This window comes from Bubalus kerabau, chromosome 9 (assembly GCF_029407905.1).
Source record: "Bubalus kerabau isolate K-KA32 ecotype Philippines breed swamp buffalo chromosome 9, PCC_UOA_SB_1v2, whole genome shotgun sequence".
Classification (NCBI taxonomy): Eukaryota; Metazoa; Chordata; class Mammalia; order Artiodactyla; family Bovidae; genus Bubalus; species Bubalus kerabau.
Genome location: NC_073632.1, coordinates 23,228,768 through 23,251,116, shown reverse-complemented (window position 1 = coordinate 23,251,116; position 22,349 = coordinate 23,228,768). Strand labels below are relative to the sequence as shown.

General features: G+C 42.2%; 1 protein-coding gene across 4 annotated transcripts in view; it reads right to left on the bottom strand.

The window, feature by feature from the left end:
- MYO6 (myosin VI) overlaps positions 1-21,887 on the bottom strand; it is a 153,170-nt gene extending 131,283 nt beyond the window's left edge. For all 4 annotated transcript variants that reach the window (XM_055534836.1, XM_055534837.1, XM_055534838.1 and 1 more), the window contains exon 1: positions 21,749-21,887. The gene's annotated coding sequence lies outside the window, so the exon portion shown is untranslated. The remainder of the gene's footprint in view (positions 1-21,748) is intronic.
- Positions 21,888-22,349: the final 462 nt, after the last annotated feature.

Genomic DNA, 22,349 nt, shown 5'->3' with positions numbered 1-22,349 from the left:
AAGAGTCAGACACGACTGAGCGACTTTACTTTGACTTTTCACTTTCATGCATTGGAGAAGGAAATGGCAACCCACTCCAGTGTTCTTGCCTGGAGAATCCCAGGGATGGGGCAGCCTGGTGGGCTGCCGTCTATGGGGTCGCACAGAGTCGGACACGACTGAAGCGACTTAGCAGCAGCAGTAGCAGCATATAGATAAATGTATAGTTACTTCCTAACCTCATGGAATTATTTTTTTTTTTTGCAAAGTCAAGTAAATATAATTAAAATCCAAATCCTTGAACAAGGTAATTGGACAATTTGCTTTAATTATCTGTATGTTTCCTAAAATCACAAGACCGCTAACACAGTCCATATATCGTCTCCCAACTCTGGAATTTCAGTAAGGCCCCAATATCACCTTTACCTTACAAAAACTTCTGATGACCTAATGTCTACCTGACAGGAAAAAAAAAAAAAAATGCAATAAGCTGTGAAACTTCTCAATACTCTGCCTCTCCAACCAAAAATACATCTGTAACTTCATCCACTTCTGAACAGAGCTGACTTCTCCACACACGGTTGTGACTCCATGAGTTCCCAGCCCTTCAGAATCCCAGTGCTCCAGGCTGTCTCTGAACTAATTTCAGTCATGTCCTCACCACTACCTTTTCTTCATCAGATATAATCTCTTTATCTTACACAATTTGGAGTTCCCTGATGGCTCAGACCGAGTCTGCCTGCAAGACAGGAAAGCCGGGTTTGATCCCTGGGTCAGGAAGCTTTCCTGAAGGAGAGAATCCCCCTACCCACTCCAGTATTCTTGCCTGAGAATTCCATGGACAGAGGAACCAGGCGGGCTACAGTCCATGGGGTCACAAACAGTCAGACACGACTCAGTGACTAACACTTTCGCTTTCATTTTAATGTTCAGGCTGTAATTTTGACTGATTTTTTTCCCTTAAAATTTTATTCACAGAGAAAACATTTAGCATCTGGTGTCCAAATATAAATACTGGAGCTCTGATGAGGAACAATTATAGGTAAATGTATCTTGAGTTAAAACATACATTCATTCATTTCTTTCCCTTTTGTTCATTAATCCATTTCTTGGAATATATACACACTTTAGCAAAGGCCAGTAAAAAAGCATTTTGCAGAATCCTTTTCACAGAAAATTTTTGTAAGGAAAAGCATTGCTAACTTACATGGATATCTCCTAAGTCTACATTTCTATATATTTCTTAGGCAAAGCTATCTACACTACCATTTTTTACAACACTTAGATTCTTTATATTGTTACCTGTCAAGGTTCAGCTAAACTGTCAATGTGACATCAAAAAATCAGAAAAGTCAACTAAAAGATATCTTGCTTTCAATTACACATATAAGTCACTGGAAAATGTCTATAAAACTAAAGGTATATAAAAAAGAGTAGATTCTAAGGACTATAGCCCGCCAGGATTCTCTATCCACGGAATTTTCCAGGCAAGAATACTGGAGTGGGTTGCCATTTCCTACTCCAGCAAATACTAAATAGAGCACAACAAATATTTAATGCCATAATAATAAACAACATGATAAAATTATTTCTGGCCATCTTTTCAACTACATACCTCTTTATGTATCTTCATGACAATTTCTCTCTAGTATATCTTTGTGGAAAACTAATTAACATATCTTACAGCAATAATTTACTTCTAACCTCTGTTCATTCTGAGACGCACAATCTCCTTGAAGGTAAAAATTAGATTATCTCCATCTGAGGCAAATCTCTCATATGATAAAGAAAAATTCTTGTATTTAAACTCAGATTCAAAATAGAGCAGATTATTGGGATCTCAATATTCTAAAACTATAGATAAAAGGTTTATTTATGCATTTTGCAACACATATGGCCTTTAAAAAGCTAACAATATAACACCTGTGGAGACAAAATATGATTTCTGTAGTAAATTTGTTATCAGTTGCAATGAATTGCTATTAATCTAAGTGGAATCTGTGAATCATATGCTATTTTTTAAAAGAACTACATATATTTACAACTATCACATTTGCTAATTTACATCAAAATAAATATTTTCATTATTTCACTAATTATTTGTATTTTCTATTCAATTTAAGTTTCAGTATTTCACCTGAAAATAGTTGCACATCACTCAATAATGAATTAAAGGTGATGATCCAATAAAATTAATGCAGCCAAAACAAGTGTCTAGAAGGACAATTCAAACTGATATGACTCCTGTGGGAAGGGACATAAAGAGCATTTTACATTTTACTTCAAATTATTCTGATGCCATTAATGATACATAGAAGGCAAAATAAGTAGCAAACTTAGAGAAGACAGTAGAGACCAGAATCATATCTAAAATATTTTTGCACTGTTTTAACATTTACTGAGTTTCCCTGAAATAAAATATCACATAAACTGAGAGAAGACTGTCTTTCATCTGGATTCTCACCAAAGATGTTTATTATTTTGGAGAATATTCTATTACACAGCAATGCTGATCATGGTATTTGAGTCACCAATATGACACAGCTCTATGTTAGTCTAAAGTGAAGTAGCTGCATTCATGACTGTTTTATATACGGATGTTAGCAATGGATTACTTTGTTCTGTATTATAGTATAAGAGTATCTAAGCCTTCACATACTGAAGTATGTGTAGTAATATGTAATTAATATAAATATATTTAATTTATATAATATAAATATATTGTTTAATATAAATATATTTGTGATACATAATTTAATAATTACTTCTTTTATGTAACATCACTATATTTTTAATTATACATGCATACACATATGCATATACATGTATGTGTAGGTTAATTCAATATAGTAAATGGGGTTTCACAATTGTTTTGAAAAGGGGGTCCCAAGTCTGACAGAATAGAGATCACTAGTATTAAGTAAAAGAGAACAGGACTGAGGCCAGAAACAAGGCATTTTAAAGGATGAATGAAAAAGAAAGGGACAGTTGGGAAGAGTAGACAGAAAGGGAGCACCCTGGGAGACAGTACGTTACCAAAGGAGAAAGAAGTCTGAACAAGAAGACGCTGTCCTCATCATCAGCTGGTTCAGAAGAGGCTGACAACTGAAAGTAAGCTGGTGGATTTGCAAACGGGAAGGGCAATGGCGATCTGGGAGCGGTTGAAGCAGAAATAACACTGCAGTGAGTAAAAGGGTAAACAGAAGAAAAACAGAAAACAGCACACAGAGAATTTGCTAGTAAGGGAAAGAGAAAGCAAAAGAACACAGAGATGACAGGGTATAAAGAGGAGGGTTTGTTTCTGGCTTTGTTGGTTAGGCTAGGAAAAAGCCCCTGAGAGGTTAATTCAGACTTATTTTAGATATCAATTCCTCTAATTACGAAGTGTTAAGAAATATTCTCTCCTACAAACTGAAATGCTTCTAGATGATACATCATTTTCTTTTAAAAAAAGGTAAAATAAGATTAACAATGAGCTGTTAATTGCTGAATCTGAGTGGTACAAAGTGGTGCACACGCTCTTTTCTGAATACGCTTAAAACCTTCCACAATAAAATTATTTTTAAAAGAAATACACTCCAAAAGATGCTCAATTATTTTTCGATGTTCTATATAATCATATCCTGCACCATCTCAAATGTTAAGCTGATGATACTCATTTTTACTAAGGTATATAGAGGTTTCTCTTAGTAGTAATTAGACATTAATTGCTGAATTATCTTAATTTGCCACCCAATCTTCCATCTGATCACAGCAAGCCATTTCATAGCCAACTAGCTGAAAAAAAGGGAGGAGGCAATGGCACCCCACTCCAGTACTCTTGCCTGGAGAATCCCAGGGACGGAGGAGCCTGGTGGGCTGCAGTCCATGGGGTCGCTAAGGGTCGGCACGACTGAGCGACTTCACTTTCACTTTTCACTTTCATGCATTGGAGAAAGAAATGGCAACCCACTCCAGTGTTCTTGCCTGGAGAATCCCAGGGACGGGGAAGCCTGGTGGGCTGCCGTCTATGGGGTGGCACAGAGTGGGACACGACTGAAGCGACTCAGCAGCAGCAGCAGCATAGTTGCTTTACAATGTTGTGTTAGTATCTACTGTACAGTGACGTGAGGCAGCTGTATCTTTACGTATATGCCCTCCTCCTTGGAGGAGTCCCCAGCCCACCCCCACCCCTCATGCACCCCCCCAACTTCCACCCCACCCCTCTAGATGGCCACAGAGCGCTGAGCTGCGCTCCCTGAGCTACACACCAGGTTCCCACTAGCTATGTATTTCACACGTGGCAGCGCACATTCATCCATCCCACTCTCCCAGTTTACCACCTCCCCCACTCCCTTGGTGTCCACACGTGTCCTCTACATCTGTGTCTCTTTCTGCTTTGCAGAGAGGTTCAGCTGTACTATTTTTCTAGATGCCACATATATGTATTAATACATGATACATGTTTTTCTCTTTCTGACTTACTTCACTCTGTATGACAGACTCTAGGTCCAGCCACATCACTAAAAATGACCCAGTATCATTCCTTGTTTAGCTGACTAATATTCCACGGTATACATGTGTCACATTTTCTTTATCCATTCCTCTGTCGACGGATATTTAGATTACTTCCATGTCCTAGCTACTTAGTGCTGCAATTCCTCAACTTCTGGACAAGGAGTCTGAATTAAATTAACTTGAAGGTAACATCTGATGCTGGGAAAGACTAAAAGGCTGGAGGAGAAGGGAACGACAGAGGATGAGATGGTTGGATGGCATCACTGACTCAAAGGACATGAGTTTGAGTAAACTCTGGGAGTTGGTGATGGACAGGGAGGCCTGGCGTGCTGAGGTCCATGGGGTCGCAAAGAGTCAGACATGACTGAGCAACTGAACTGAACTGAATGTCTAATTCTAACTCTCCAGGCATCTCCACATCAGGTCTACAGAAAACCTGAACGCACAACTCCAGCGGACAATGATCTAGACCAGCAGTTCTCCAAGTGTGGCCAAAGGACCGCTGGAGATTCTGAGACCCTCACAGACAGTCAACACAGCAAAACAATTTTCAAAGTGATACTAAGGCATTTGCCCTAATAATGCAGAACCAATGATGGGTTAAACTTCTACCACTTTAGCTAGAATCAAGGCAGGGGAACCAAACCGTACCAATGGTCACGGCTGCCACAGTAAAAAGGAGGCTGCCTCATTTAACCTCTGATGTGAAACTAGAGATTATCATATCAAGGAAGTAAGTCAGAAAGACAAAAACAAATACCACATGACATCACTAACATGTGGAATCTAAAATATGACACAAACTAACCCATCTGAGCCAATCTATGAAACAGATTCACAGACACACAGGACAGACAGGAGGCTGCCGAGGGGGAGGGAGCTGGGGGAGGGATGGAGCAGAGGCTGGGGTTAGCGGATACAAGTTTTCATACACAGAATGGATAAACAAGGTCCTACTGTGTAGCACTGGGAACTATATTCAGTATCTTATGATAAACCACAATGGGAAAGAATATATGTATGTGTGTGCGTATATATATATAACTGAATCACTTTGCTGTACAACAGTAATACAATATTCTAAATCAACTATATTTCAATAAAAAAATAATACCTCCAAAGTTGTTGCTGTTGTTGTCGAGTCACTCTGACTCTTTTGTGACCCTGTGGCCCATAGCCTGCCAGACCCCTCTTCCATGGGATTCTCCAGGCAAGAATACTCCAGTGTGTTGCCATCTCCTTCTCCAGGGGAGCTTCCCAACCCAGGAATCGAACCTTCATCTCCTACATTGACAGGTAGATTCTTTACCACTGAGCCACCAGAGAAGCCCCAACTTTATGACATTTTGATCCTCAAATATAAATCTGTCATATAAACGGGGATGGTGCACAAATTACTTTCATGCTAAAATGAAGTACAGTGTTGCCCCAAGGAAAACATTCACGAGAGTGTCTGAGTTAGCGTCTTCAGGAACTGACGTTTTTTCATGAAACGCTATTTTCACTGGAAAGAATGACTAACAAACCTTGGTTATTTATAACCAACCTGACTAACAAACTCAAACTTGAGTTTTTGGTAAACAAGTTTTGTTTTTCTGAGTGAAGCCTGTCACATCAAGGAAAGCAACTGACAGTATTTGTTAACAATGATACAATTCAAATGAAAATAGAATCCGGGAAAACCTGTATGTGTCACCTTCAACATAAAACAATTTATCCTGGAGAAGTATAAACACTTGACTTTTTTGATGAGATTACATATATTTTGAAGGTCTGCATAACTCAGGGAAATAGTATGTTCCAAATGACCATTACATTATCTTATGAAATTACATACGAGGAGAAGACCCATTTAAAGTGCAAAACTGAATAACAAATTTTAATGTCACAAGATACAAAAAATTTACTGATATGGTTTAAAATTTCACTTGGGACTTTAAGAAATTACCATTTAGGAGAAAAGGAAAGATATAAACATCTGAATGCAGAGTTCCAAAGAATAGCAAGAAGAGATAAGAAAGTCTTCTTCAGCGATCAATGCAAAGAAATAGAGGAAAACAACAGAATGGGAAAGACTAGAGATCTCTTCAAGAAAATCAGAGATACCAAAGGAACATTTCATGCAAAGATGGGCTCCATAAAGGACAAAAATGGTATGGACCTAACAGAAGCAGAAGAGATTAAGAAGGGATGGCAAGAATACACAGAAGAACTGTACAAAAAAGATCTTCACGATCCAGATAATCACGATGGTATGATCACTGACCTAGAGCCAGACATCCTGGAATGTGAAGTCAAGTGGGCCTTAGAAAGCATCACTACGAACAAAGCTAGTGGAGGTGATGGAATTCCAGTTGAGCTATTCCAAATCCTGAAAGATGATGCTATGAAAGTGCTGCACTCAATATGCCAGCAAATTTGGAAAACTCAGCAGTGGCCACAAGACTGGAAAAGGTCAGTTTTCATTCCAATCCCAAAGAAAGGCAATGCCAAAGAATGCTCAAACTACCGCACAATTGCACTCATCTCACACGCTAGTAAAGTAATGCTCAAAATTCTCCAAGCCAGGCTTCAGCAAGATGTGAACTGTGAACTTCCTGATGTTCAAGCTGGTTTTAGAAAAGGCAGAGGAACCAGAGATCAAATTGCCAACATCCGCTGGATCATGGAAAAAGCAAGAGAGTTCCAGAGAAGCATCTATTTCTGCTTTATTGACTATGCCAAAGCCTTTGACTGTGTCGATCACAATAAACTGTGGAAAATTCTTCAAGAGATGGGAATACCAGACCACCTGATCTGCCTCCTGAGAAATCTGTATGCAGGTCAGGAAGCAACAGTTAGAACTAGACATGGAACAACAGACTGGTTCCAAATAGGAAAAGGAGTTCGTCAAGGCTGTATATTGTCACCCTGTTAATTTAACTTATATGCAGAGTACATCATCAGAAACACTGGACTGGAAGAAACACAAGCTGGAATCAAGATTGCCGGGAGAAATATTAATAACCTCAGATATGCAGATGACACCACCCTTATGGCAGAAAGAGAAGAGGAACTCAAAAGCCTCTTGATGAAAGTGAAAGTGGAGACTGAAAAAGTTGGCTTAAAGCTCAACATTCAGAAAACGAAGATCATGGCATCTGGTCCCATCACTTCATGGGAAATAGATGGGGAAACAGTGGAAACAGTGTCAGACTTTATTTTTGGGGGCTCCAAAATCACTACAGATGGTGACTGCATCCATGAAATTAAAAGATGCGTGGTCCTTGGAAGGAAAGTTATAACCAACCTACATAGCATATTCAAAAGCAGAGACATTACTTTGCCAACAAAGGTTCGTCTAGTCAAGGCTATGGTTTTTCCTGTGGTCATGTATGGATGTGAGAGTTGGACTGTGAGGAAGGCTGAGCACCGAAGAATTGATGCTTTTGAACTGTGGTGTTGGAGAAGACTCTTGAGAGTCCCTTGGACTGCAAGGAGATCCAACCGGTCCATTCTGAAGGAGATCAGCCCTGGGATTTCTTTGGAAGGAATGATGCTAAAGCTGAAACTCCAGTACTTTGGCCACCTCATGTGAAGAGTGGACTCATTGGAAAAGACTCTGATGCTGGGAGGGATTGGGGGCAAGAGGAGAAGGGGACGACAGAGGATGAGATGGCTGGATGGCATCACGGACTCGATGGTGAGTCTGAGTGAACTCCGGGAGTTGGTGATGGACAGGGAGGCCTGGCATGCTGTGATTCATGGGGTCGCAAAGAGTCAGACATGACTGAGCGACTGATCTGATCTTAGTTGTGATGAATGACTGAAGCATATATACACAACTTACTGACAAGGTCAAATTAATACTTCCTTCCCCAATAAGGTATCTGTAGGATGCCAGAATTTCTTCATCCGAAGTTCAACCAAAAAAAAAAAAAATAAAGCAAAATAATGCAACAAACTGAATCATGAGCAGATATGACAATGAGCTATCTTCTATTGTCAGACATTAAGGAGTTTTACAAAAGTGTAAAATAGTAGCACTCTTTGCACTAATTGGTGTTATGGAAAATAACTGTTTTTCATAAAACATGTCATTTCTGCTAAAATGCATAAATTTTTATTTGTAAACAGATTAAGTATTTTTAAAATTTCTAATACAGCAAATATCAATAAATATAACAGATAAGCAAAATCTTTACAGAGTCCTCAATAATTAAAGAGTATAAAGGAGTCCTAAGACCCAAGATCTGCTGATCTAAATAAAACCTCGCCAAATCATTTGCTGGCAGTTCACACACTTGAGTCATTCACCATCTAGGAAGAGCAGTGGAGCATGAAAGAAGATACACATATATTATATAACCAGTGATGAATACTATAATACAGGCATGCTTCCAAAACAGTAAACTGGGGAAAGCTACTTTCAAAGATTTAATTCAAGCAGGTTCTGAGACATGGGTAAGCCTGACTAAAGGCAAGTATTCCAGACAAAGGCCTGTTTGAAGTGGAGGAGGAAGATGCGAGAACCGGGATGTGTCTGAGGAGCAGGTCGATGGGGCCTGGGCACAGGACAATGGCCAAAGAGTGACGAGTACGCAGGTGAAAAGTGGGCCAAGAGATCAGTCCACAAAGAGTGTCAAATCCCACAATAAACGTCTGGACTTGCCAATGTATTAAAGCGGTAAACAGGGACTCTCACTGAGGAAGAGGTTATTACAGTCAGATTTCTACTCTGAAATAGAACTCTAAAGGCAATACACAGGGCAGCCCACAGGCTGAGGGCAAAGGCCAAATGCAGGGAGCCGTGCAGGGAGCCGTGCAGGCGTGAGGCTGCACCTGGTCCCGGGCAGGAAAGCGATGGCCGACCTTCACAGAGTGTGACGAGTGACATGAGGAAAGGTGAGTGAAGTTCCGAGCGTGAACCACGAGCGTAAGGAGGGGATCGTAAGGGAAACGGGGGAAAGGCAGCTTCTGCCTGGAGGTGGCCTGGGAGGAAATATGTGAAATGGGAAGGTGTCTGTGAAGACGATACGTTCAGGGATGATTTCTATAGTTTATGAAGATGTCTGTGGAGCATCAGTTTGGAAAGGTGCTCAAGATAACACGGAAAGCAATCTGAGAGGAAAGCGGCATGAAATGAGAGCTGATATAATTATCAAAAATAAGAACAGTGCGAGTAGAGCAAAGTGCCAAGCACAGGATTTTATGAGACATGAACAGTAAAGGCATGGCGGAGAAAATTAAGCAGCAAAAACTAGACCGCAAACGTTGGAGATTTGGGAGAGTGCAAGAGCACAGGCGCTGAGAAGGAAGAGTTCAAGGAAGACTTAGCAGCAGCAGCAGCTGAAAGAGGTTGGAAAAGAAGAACGATCTAAATGAGGCCACTGGATCTATTAACTAGGAGGTTACAGAGCAGTCTCTGTTGAGTGTTCAGGGAGAGAACACAGATTACAATGGAACTGGGTTCACGGCCTCATTAACAAGGTATTAGGTACAGGAAATAAATATTTTACTCAGGACTGCATGAAACCGTGTGTTCCAAACCAACAGTCTGTCCGCTTTTCAACCATAACAACTGTTTCATAAACTCTCACTCTAAACTTTATCTGTTATTTTTAGAGGATGTATTTCAGACTCATGTAAAACACTTACTTTGGCATTTAAACAGAACACTAACATTTACCTAATAAATTTTTTATGACACAAAAAGAATTTACTGTTGTGCTATATATTTAACCTCAACCTACTGCTTAAAAGAACATAATTCCTCGTCTAGATAAGCCTACTAAAGTACATTTTAGTACAAATACAACAAACAGCACTTAATAAACCCATTTTTTCAATCCCTTTTTATTAACAGTATCAAGCACAGTATGAAGTCAAACTCAATTGAGGCATATTCATATGAAATGTGTGTTTAGCCGGGTCTGTGTTTATACAAAGGTCATATGTGAAAGATCCAGACTTGTTAGTATAATCTGGAAAACAATCATTTGTTTTACAAAAGGATTCTTCCCTTTACAAAAGAAGTCACTTATTGGGATCCTTTAAACAAGCAGCTTTCCAAGGATAACAAAAAATTACAATTTAGTTATTTAACTTATACAAAACTTAACAGCAATACATTTGTTTAAAGCAAACTAATAAGGTAAGTGAAAGGGGTAGTGGTTAAGGAATTTAAAACGACATCTAGAACGGTTTAGCCTCTACACGCCCACAAGGTCTCCCCGGGCGGCCCTGAGAACAACAGGAATCAGCGGGTAGGGACACCCGAGCGCGTGGCAGAGGACCTACCCGCCCTACCCGCCCTGGATGAGAAACCACGCCACTGCTGCCCGAGGGTCAGGATGTTATCTCCCTCATTTAGACAGAGAAGAACACAGAGGCTTAATCCTCAAAGCTTCAAGTCTTTAAAAGAACGCACAAAAGAGGAAACTAACATTCTGAACGGGACAGAGGCTCAGATCCAGACCCCCTGAAGATGCCTTCAGCCCTGCCCCCACTCCAGGGTCACCTAGGCAAGTTGCTAGACCTCGGTTTTCTCTGCTACAAATGGAGGTGAGAAGAGCCACCTCACAGGGCCCACGTTAGAATGAATGAGGAAAGGACTATAGGGCTCGCAAAGTGGTGGCACGTCATGGGCCCTCAGGAGCTACCAGAACTGTGCTGTTGGAGAGTCATTCTGGGCCCACTCCTGCAATCATCGTCATGAGACACTGCTGTCTTTGACCGTTCAAGCATGCTGAAGTACTCAGGGGTCTGTAGGTCCCGAAAATAGTCTAGGTCAATGTTGTTGCCAAACGGTGGGATCGCAGAGAATAGGACTAAAGTGCATGAGATTCTGGGCCAGCTCCAGAGGCACACTGTAATAAACAGCCCACTTTCTGACAGACTGACATCCCACGCAGCTGTCAGGCTATCTCCATTTATGCTAATAACTCGTGAAAATCATCACAGCAAATAACTGGTTCATAAATTCCTAACTTACGCTGCACACCCTCCCCCCTTTCAAAAGCACACTCATCAGTCAAACTCATCAGTAGAATCTAGCTCTATAAAATACAAAATTCTGACTCAAATTTTATTCTCTGACTTACTGGGTTGGCCAAAAAACCATCTGAAGTGAATCTGGTCATATGCTCAAATTCATTCAATTCTCTTCCTCCCCTCCCCCTCGCCACCACATCTGATACAAAATCTTTCTTCTCTGTCCATGGAAATTTCCCAGGCAACAAAACTGGAACAAGTTGCCGTTTCCTCCTGCAGGGGATCTTCCCGATCCAGGAACCAAACTGGAGTCTGCTGCGTCTCCTGCACTGACAGGCAGATTCTTCACGACTAGCACCCCTGGGAATCTCCAAACTAATACAAACCTCCTCATTAGCAGGTAGATACAAAACAACTATTTTTACACATTAAAATAGTTTTCTCCATCATCTCAACAGCCAACACAAGTCAGAGTTCTGTTTGCAGCCTCAAGCACAACAGATACATAAATCATCTTGCTCTTCTCATCTTCAACTCAATAATTACAGGCCAGAAACACAGAGAAAGTAATTCATTCCCTCGCAATACACACACACATGCATACTTTGTTCTTCCCCAAAATACCAAAAGGATAACAGACAGCAAATCATGCCCACAAACCAAAACACAGCTGTTTCATCTAATTTTAGAAAAAAAATAACAAGGAAAGGGAGAAAAGTTCTCTCTGGAATAACTCAATCCTCAAATCAAGGAAATTCAAAGAGCATAACAAGGAAAAGCCAACAGCCTCAATCCTTTCCTGCGGGATACTAATTCTATCAGCATCAAATCAAAATAAACAATATGCTTTCAGAAGATTTCACAAAAGTTTGAACTCATTCCTTTCAGAAAAAGGCTCACTTACAGGAAAAAAAAAAAATCTAAATATATGATTTCCAAGCACAGGTGTGATTTTGTTTACCCCAAACCTGTTTATTTTTTCCACCATACTCTTTTAAAGATAAGCTGAGAAACTTATTTGTTCCCCCAAACCCCCCCTCCCAGTTATAACATTTACATAGACGTACCGTTTATTTGTATGTTAAAGTTTCATACCTAGGTGTTGGTTACTGATTAATTTGGTCTTTTTTTGGAAGCTGTGAATAAGACCCAGTCTGCTGCTGCTGCTGCTAAGTCACTTCAGTTGTGTCCAACTCTGTGTGACCCCATAGACATCAGCCCACCAGGCTCTCCTGCCCCTGGGATTCTCCAGGCAAGAACACTGGAGTGGGTTGCCATTTCCTTCTCCAGTCTAGTTGCTGCTTAATCTGAATAAAATCTTGGACTCTTTCCCCTGGAACCTGTAAGAGGGGAAATGTAAATTATTCTAATTGCCTTGTCTCGAGTAATGCTCATAAACTAGTGACCTTCACGCCATCTCTTTAAGGCGAGAAATATTTTTCTTTAGTAATCTTCAGGAATCTATCCAAAGTGAAGAACAGAGGTTTAAACTTTTAGCCACAATTCAGATTAACTAGGTAAAGTTGGCATTAGCAGAAGGCAGCTGTGCAACAGTACACTGTGACAGATTCATACAGAAATTTAATGTGTCTTTAAAAGGACTTGGGGAAGAAGAACAATTATTTCACAATAGTCCTACTTCTATGAACTGTATTCTGGTGTTCCTGCTATCAGTCCAAGTGAATAGGAAGTATAAATTCCAGAAGGCAAAGGACTTATCTTACCAAAATATATTAAACTTAATCAGTAAAAGATCTTTTTTTTAATGAAAAACATTCATTCTATCAAACCAAGACTACCCAATGAAGAAAATTTCAGAAAGGCTAAGGCATAACGACATATGAATTAAAGTGCTATATGTTAACCTGCCTAGGTTATGTTTTTCATCAGGCTGTATGGATCATTAAATTTCCTAATTGTTTGATTAAATGAAAAAGTATTTTCTAAAAGCATGTAAAAGACAGGTAGTCTCAAGTACTTTGCAGACGCATCACAAAACTAGAAATTATTTAAAATGCACCAAGGCAATGCAACAGAATCCCAAAGTTTCCAATTGATGCCTGAGTTGTTCCACTGCACCCCCTTCCCTCTTCTGCTCCACTCCTGCCCAAGGCTCCCTACTTAGAGCCATGCTAACTGGTCTCCCCAGCTGCCTGGTAACGGAAGCCACCGGCCAAGACCCAGAAGACAGAGGACGCCGAGAGACCCGGGAACCTCCCTGCTCCCCGCCTTGAAGCCTGGGCTCCCACCTCCTCGAGGCCAGCTCTCTACTCCCAGGATCTCTGGAGAACTGAGGGCTTCTCACCACTGCTATCCCCTGGGTACCTCCCCACTCCATGTTTGCTTCTAAGCCCTGCAAGTCTCTTCGCTGGCACCCTCCAGGATGGAATCTCTTCCTGCTGGGACCTCACCTACTGTGGCTAACAAGCCCAAGACTGGTTATTCAGAAACAGTGCATTATCTAAAGAAATCCAACTAAAAAGTTTAAAAAGTTCTTAAGATTTAAATAAGGATTATTTATATAATACTGCTGTGTGTGTGTGTGTGTGTGCACGCACGTGTGCGCTCAGTCATGTCTGACTCTGTGGCCCCAAGGACTGTAGCCCACCAGGCTCCTCTGTCCATGGGATTCCCCAGGCAAGAAGACTGGAGTGGGTTGCCATTTCCTTCTCCAGGGGATCTACCCGATCCAGGGACTGAACCCAAGTATTTAATGGCTCCTGCACTGGCAGGTGGCTTCTCTACCACCAGCTCCATCTGGGAAGCTCCACTACTATTTGTATAGTCATTTAAAAATTAAACATGACCAGCTCCCTTCCAAATGAAGCTGGTTAATAAGCTGAAATACTCTCTACAATTAACGTGTGAAATTTAACACTACATTGTCCTCTCAAGATAAATGCTGTGAGCTCCAAATAAGCTTAAATGAAAAAAACAATCAATGGAGAGATTCTGGTTGGTAACCGATATTTCACTTCCTTCTACCACATGCTGCCTGGTTAATCCAAGCAATGTTTTGGTGTTATTGCCAACACACTCCCAAAGCAGAGGATGAAGAAAAGGTGTCAACCAGTGGTTCTCAAATTTTGGTGCACAAATAAATCAACTGAGAAGCTTATTAAAATGCCATTGCTCACACCCCACCCACACCTCTCTGACTTGTTTTTACTAGTTCCCCAGATAATTGAGGTGTGCACCTGTTTTAAGGTCAACCCTTCAAGATTTCACCTGAATCTCCAATACATAGCTTGTTTTTCCTTTTGGATGAACATTCCATGTTAAACATGGGGAAAACCCCAACGCAGTAACAATAATACTGTACCCTAGCTATGTGCTTTCTCTGTATTAGTGTCTAATCCAGTCCTCATGAGAACCACACCAGGTAGGTAATACTGTAGCCTCCATCTGACAAACTGAAGCCCAGAGAAGCGAAGCCATGTGACCCTGGTAACAAGAAGCAAAACCAGGATGCCCTCCCCTCTGCCCGCATTCCCACTTTGGGGCTGGACAAGCAAGCCCTTTTCACAAATGCAACTCTGGAGCCTGGGGGCTGGAATGAAGCGGGTCAGGGGTCAACAGTAAGGCAAACAACAACAACAACAAAAACCCACCTTGTCCCTGCTGCTGCTGCTAAGTCGCTTCAGTCGTGTCCGACTCTGTGCGACCCCATAGACGGCAGCCCACCCTGCCCCCCCCCAACTCCCCCCACTCGCCCAACAAGCTCTCCTGACCCTCCGCGCCCACCCCTCACTCACCAAGCCCTTCCCCCTGCGCGGTGTGCCATGACTTGCGGGCGGCATGACGCAAGTCTGTCGACTCTCGCCACGTGAGCGGCTGCGACCACACTCTGAGGGCGGCAAGGGGTTCAGTCCCAGCTTCACTCATACAGGCTGGGAGCTCGAGCCAGTTTAACACGCCTATGTCTCTGTTTCCCAAGACACAAGTCACAATGCCAAGGGCAATGAAGCGACCCAGTGATTATCTGAGCTAAGGTACACACAGCACTCGTCTGGCAGTACCTACACACGGCAAGCGCTCAATAAACAACAGCTGCCATTAAAATTACACTTTGCCAACCCTCTCTCCTCCCTTTACTTTTCTCTCAGCCTTGTTTCCTGAAACTGTGAAAAAAGGTGGAACATAGTAGTATTTATCAAAAGTCGACTGGTAACAGGGCTGTGACTCAGGGGACTGAAGGCCAGGAATAGAATATTTTAGAGCAAATGAGGCTTTCAGTAGCCCTCAAATTGCACCACTTTGACAACTATTTCCCAACTTTAGGGTCAGCCCTGTTAATCACATACTAGAATGAAGAGTCTATAATTAACTTAATTCAAAACAACAATAAAATGTCACTCAGTACGAGGACTTGGTTTTAATTTATCACCTTAACGACACTTAGAACCATGCCTCCACGTGATAGACACTCAAATATTTGTGGAATGAATGAAGGCATATAGATACCAACACAGTCACACCTTACAGTTCATTAGTGAGTCTTTACAAAAGCAAGATAACCATCAGATCAATACCAATGTGCCAAGTCATAAAATTTATTTTCAAAATTTCCCCAGAATACTTTTCTCCTTTTTTAAAACTAATTGCAGTTTTCTCTTAAAAACTCTACAATTAGATAACTACTAACACTGACTCCATTAATCTACTGAAAATGTTAAAATGTTAGAGTAGTTCCATAATAATGCATCATGCTCGTCTTCCACCTTACATTTAAAAAAAAAAAAAGGAAGAAAAAGGAAAAAACAATTTGTAACTACATATTTAATAATTATCACTTTAGTGATCCTGATTATTCAGAATTTTCTGAACCATCTGACTTAAATCCATAAAATGAAATAAGTCACTGCTGAGAGGTTGATGAGAAGAACTGACTCATTGGAAAAGACCCTGATGCTGGGAAAGACTGAAGGCAGCGGGGAAGGGGACGACAGAGGATGAGATGGTTGGATGTTATCACAGACCTGATGGACATGAGTTTGAGTAAATTCACCAGGGAGTTGGCGATGGACAGGGAAGCCTGGAGTGCCGCAGTCCATGGGGTCGAAAGAGTCCGACACGACTGAGCGACTGAAATGACTGACTGAAAGGCTAACCCCAACTAACACCTAAGAGCTAAAAGACCTGGAGGAGGGCGGATCTATGGGAATATGAGGGCAGAAGGTCCAATTCTCAGGGACGCTCCTAAGCAGCCTCCCATGTGGCCCTGATCAAAGCGCTGCAGTGGCCGTTGGGTTTGTTCAGGTTTTCCCGTAAGATGGTAGGAAACACCAGAATGCACGTTTTGGCCAACCCAATACTTTTTTTTTTTTGGTCTCCATTTTCTCATCTGAAGATTAGGAATAAACTTACCACATCTACTTAATCAAGTTTCTCTAGGACCAAATGTACATAAACGAATTCCAAAACGGGAAAGCGCCACACGTGTAAGGCGCTCCCTTCCGAGGTAAGCGTCTCCAGGTTTTAAGTGGATGCTTCTCGCATCTGCGCCACGCTTTCTGTACCCTAAATCCAAAGATCTGCCAGGACAGGGAAGAACCAGTGCCCATTAACAGCTGTATTTAGACACAATGGACCCTCAGTAAATACTGGTTGGAAAAGGTGCTCATCCATAAAGCACCTTTAGAATAGAAGTATTTTAAATCTGCGATATGGAATACTTTACCGTGTACAGGTTAAGCGGCAGGTTACCTTCAAATAAAAGAACAAGTGACGTAAGGTACGTGAGCGATGCCTGTGGTTCTGCGGGAGCGCCGCCTGGCTTTGTGCACATCACTCGGCAGGCATGTGAATATGACCCGAGGAATGTGCCTAGGTATTTTGGTTTCACTGGAAGCCTGCTTTGTGAATAGAAAAGGCCTTCCCCTTCTCTCTGATACTAGCAAGGTTTCTAGCCGGATCTGTTCTTCCGGTTTGACTTCCCATGCTTCAGTACTCACAGGGAGAACTCCTGCAGACTTGTGGTCCTTTCTCAAGCCACTGTATCATTCTTCAGTTCAGTTCAGTTCAATCGCTCAGTCGTGTCCGACTCTGCGACCCCATGAATCGCAGCAGGCCAGGCCTCCCTGTCCAACACCAACTCCCGGAGTTCACTCAGACTCACGTCCATCGAGTCAGTGATGCCATCCAGCCATCTCATCCTCTGTCGTCCCCTTCTCCTCCTGCCCCCAATCCCTCCCAGCATCAGAGTCTTTTCCAATGGGTCAACTCTTCGCATGAGGTGGCCAAAGAACTGGAGTTTCAGCTTTAGCATCATTCCTTCCAAAGAAATCCCAGGGCTGATCTCCTTCAGAATGGACTGGTTGGATCTCCTTGCAGTCCAAGGGACTCTCAAGAGTCTTCTCCAACACCACAGTTCAAAGCATTAATTCTTCGGCGCTCAGCCTTCTTCACAGTCCAACTCTCACATCCATACATGACCACAGGAAAAACCATAGCCTTGACTAGTCGGACCTTTGTTGGCAAAGTAATGTCTCTGCTTTTGAATATGCTATCTAGGTTGGTCATAACTTTCCTTCCAAAGAGTAAGCGTCTTTTAATTTCATGGCTGCAGTCACCATCTGCAGTGATTTTGTATCATTCTTACACTACTCAATAAGAAAAAAGAAAAAAAATTCATCTTTGAACACCATAATTAGGAAGATAGCCTAATAGTTACATTTTAAGATTATTAACAGTCCACTAAATGTGTCAAATAAAAGTGTAACTATTTTAAATGCAGACGGTCCTGGTTCCTCTTAACATTATATATGCCTCAAAAACAGAATTAAGCTTATTATCAAAAACAGAATTAAGCTTATTAAGCTTTAGTTAGTTCTTGATTATCCACACACACACACAAAAGCAGATGTGTTACAGATCATCCATTAATAATTTGCACTTAGCCCTTGGATGATGGTTTTGTATTTACAGTTGAATATGAGTATCTTCCAGATGCGAAATTCCCCGCAGTTTAAAACAAATAAACACCTGTAACAGAAGTCACCCAACTCCGCCTTCCTACCATTTTTCTGCTCATTTACTCAACCACATTCTACTGCCGAAATGACTCATTTGCTACAGAAGGTGGACTTTGTGTGCTCATTTTTGTTCTTTATGTCTATTATAGCTCAAGGGACATTCCTGAAATAAACACAGGCCAATAAAAAAACTGTTCAAATCGAACAGGTCACCATTTAATCATGAACTAAAAACCATTTCCCCCCTTAGTATTACACAGTTAATTATGTATTATTTAAAAGGCAACTGTATTTATGGGCAATAGTCTACCTCATTTTTAAGTTCTAACCAAGAATATTATGCTGTTCATTTTAGCTACAATGAAAACCAGTGCTGCATTACAGTCTGATTCTAGTTCCTATAACCCACCAAAATTAAAAGTGCACAATACGTGTTAATATTCTGGAATTTACCCCCAAAATGATAAAGCAACATCATATCACTGTTTAAGGCTGTCCACCTAAGAAGGAAGAAACAGAATTCAAAGTTAGTTCCACAGGCCCATGTCCAGTCTTTCTCAACATCACTCCTCTACACCTCCTTCAAATCTGCAGTTACATTCTTTAGCACAATACCAGTTCTGCAGGTTTACCAGAACAGTCTACCAAATGCACCTGAGATCAAGGTAACCTGCTCTGGTGGAAAGGTCCGAGGTTTCACGGTCAGAGGACTAGAGTGTGCATCCAGAATCTCTCAGGAATTGACAGGACCTCATTACCTTGAGCAAATATTTAATCTCTGAGCCTAAATTTCCTCAAGGGACAATTTAGGACAGGTGGTGCTAGTGTAAAGAATCTGCCTGCCAATGCAGGAGACTCAAGAGATGCAGGTTCGATCCCTGGGTCAGGAAGATCCCCTCGGTAGGAAGTGGCAACCTGCTCCACTATTCTTGCCTGAAATATTCCATGGACAGAGGAGCCTGGGGGGCTACAGCCCATAGGGTCACAAAGAGTCGGACACAACTGAGCACCTGAGCGCACACACACACAAAACCACCAACCTTGAAAATTATTTTGTAGATCAAGTTCCTCACTGTTCTGCTCATGACAGATGCCTAATAAATAACAATTTTATCCTACTAAAGGACCAGTCACCAATTATACTAATACCAAATATCTCATAAGGATCACAGATAAACTGTATGAAATTTATTACAGTTATCATACTTTTTTTCAATCTTTTACTTAAAATGTTTTAATATATAGAAATAAAAAATTCACAAAGGTTAAATATCCTTGTAAAACTGACATTTGACATAACAGACATGGTACTTTGATTATCAGCAGACTGTAAAGTTTTCTTAAAAAAAAAGTCTGGGGTGCTTATATTTATTCAAACCTCATGGTCATTTCTTTAAAATGTTATTTAAAAAGCTGCGTTTTATTGGGAGATGGGGACTGACGCATCTACACAATTGATACCATGTACAAAACAGACAACTGATGGGAACGTACTGTACAGAACAGGGAACTCTCCTTAATGCACTGTGATGTCCTAAATGGGAGGGAAAATCCAAAAGAGAGGGGGTATATGTATATGTACAGCTGGTTCACTTTGCTGTACAGCAGAAGGTAACACAACATTGTAAGCAATTATACTGCAATAAAAATTAATTAATGAAAAACAAAGAAAGTTGTATTTGAGAACGGGGAGACAGCCGGGTTATCTAAACAATGGACTACATAATCTACCACAGTCTCCAGGCAAAGTCACAACAGGATGAGAAAACGGCCTCAGCTTCTCTCAGATTTCCTGGCCACTGTTATTTTAAAACTTGATCACACAAACATAAACAGAGGAAAAAATCCATTTCAGATGAGCTTCACGGGTTACGACTTATGGTATTTTTAAGACTGCATGAATTTACATTAAATTTTGCAAGAGCTTATTACATTTTTCTTGTCCATGTTTCCAGGCACTAATGAAAAAACATATATTTTATACATAGTTTAAAATATTATATAGAGAGTTTTTAATCATCATCTTTTCTTGAAGTTGCTCACCACTTCCATTACTCCCTCTTAAAGTCAGTTTTTGAACATTAAAATGTAACTTAAAAGCCAACAATAAATAGCATGTCACACAGAACATACAAGTGCAACTGGGAAAATGTGCGTAAGACCAAAATAACTTTTGTTTACCACTATGCAAGTAATTAAGCTGGATATTTAAAAGTCAATGAGTTATTTTAAAAGGTTGCTTTGTTTCAGGCTCTGGCTATAGACCAAGTTGTGGTGTTACTAAAATTAATAATAAAAGACACCAAGGTAATTTTTTTCAGTAAACAATTTGCAATGGCAAACCAAAAGCCAAGGAATCTAAGAAGTTTAGTTAATTTGTAGAGAAACGTCCTTTTGCTTCCAACCTTTGTACCATGACCAAGTTGAAGATTCACATTTTATGGTGTGAACAGTGTTCAGCTAAATCTTAAGAATAACACTTTTTAAAACTCTCAGACCCTGACGATACTTAGCTATATTGCATATACACGGTCAGAGCACACCAACCAGGAAAACTTACTTAGCATGAACAGCAGCCTATTAAATTGGGGCAGTGTTCCTAGCTCCTTAGATCTGTAGATTAGGATTTAAGCATTCCTCCACTACAAACTTCACGCCAGATAAAATGTAACACTTTTTCTAAAACTATATGGAAATATTTCTGATACGGATGCTCTACTAACAATAACCCTCTCAAACTACTTCCTTATCCCAGAGCTGGAGCAATTTTAATCGTTTTAAAGAGTTTTGGAAACTAACAAATATGAAAAGCTCTTGTTCAGTAGCAGATACATAAATTAACATACCCAAAACACTAGACTAACCGAAGACTAAAAATGCAACTTTAAATAGTCCCAATCCGGGCTCCTATATGATTAATAGTAATAGCAGCTGATTCTCACATCCCAGAACAAAAAGCACTCTTTCTGCACTGAATTTTAAGCTCGTGGACGAAAGAGTAAACTGTCACGGAGAGTCCAGGTCTGAGGTGGACACCTGAGTGCTCTGTTTCAACCTGGGAGCCAGAGATGATACACAAAGGTATCTTAGTGATGATAAACCCATGAAAGGAGACTCTCATTGTCCTGTGGAAATGAGACCCAGCCCTGAGCTCCCGGGAACTGCCGCCGCCCGGGCCCACTCATCACCTGCTTCACCCTCGGCGTCCTCGGGAGAAGAACCAAGCCGGCTCTTCGACCCCGGGCGGCGGGCGGAGGCCTCGAAGCGAGGCCGGGTTCGGACAGCGAGGCTGCAGAGGGCGAGGCGCGGGCGCCCCGGACACTCACCGGTGCGGACGCGAGGGCAGGTGCGCGGCGGCGGGGCTACCTGTCGCCAGTAAGGCTGGTGGGTGGGGTGCGGGGCTGACGAGGGCGAAGAGACAGCGACGGCGAGCTCCAGCACCAGGACGGGGCGGCGGCGGCGGCGGCGACCGGTCTCCGGCTCGCTTCCTGCTCGGACAGATCCCGGGTCCGTCTCCACCCGCCGGCCGGCACCCTGCCGAGTCCCCGGCCCCGCCGCGCGCACGTCACGGCTACGGAGCGCCCGAGGGGGCGGGGAGGCCGCGGGCACGGCGGGCGGAGCGGGCGCGCGCGCCGGGAGTGGGGGCGCGCGCCAGGGAGGGGGACGCGCGCCGAGAGAGGGGGCGCGCGCGGGGAAGGGGGCGCGCTCAGGGAGGAGGGGCGCGCGCGGGGAAGGGGGCGCGCGCCGGGAGGAGGGGCGCGCGCCGGGAGGAGGGGCGCGCACGGGGTGGGCGCGCACCGGGAGAGGGGGTCGCGCGCCGGGAGGAGGGCGCGCGCGCCAAAAGCGGGGGCGCGCCCGGCGCAGGGCCGCTCCGCCCCTCAGCTCCAGCCCGCGGCGCCGAGCCTCCCGGACCTGGTGGGCGCTCGG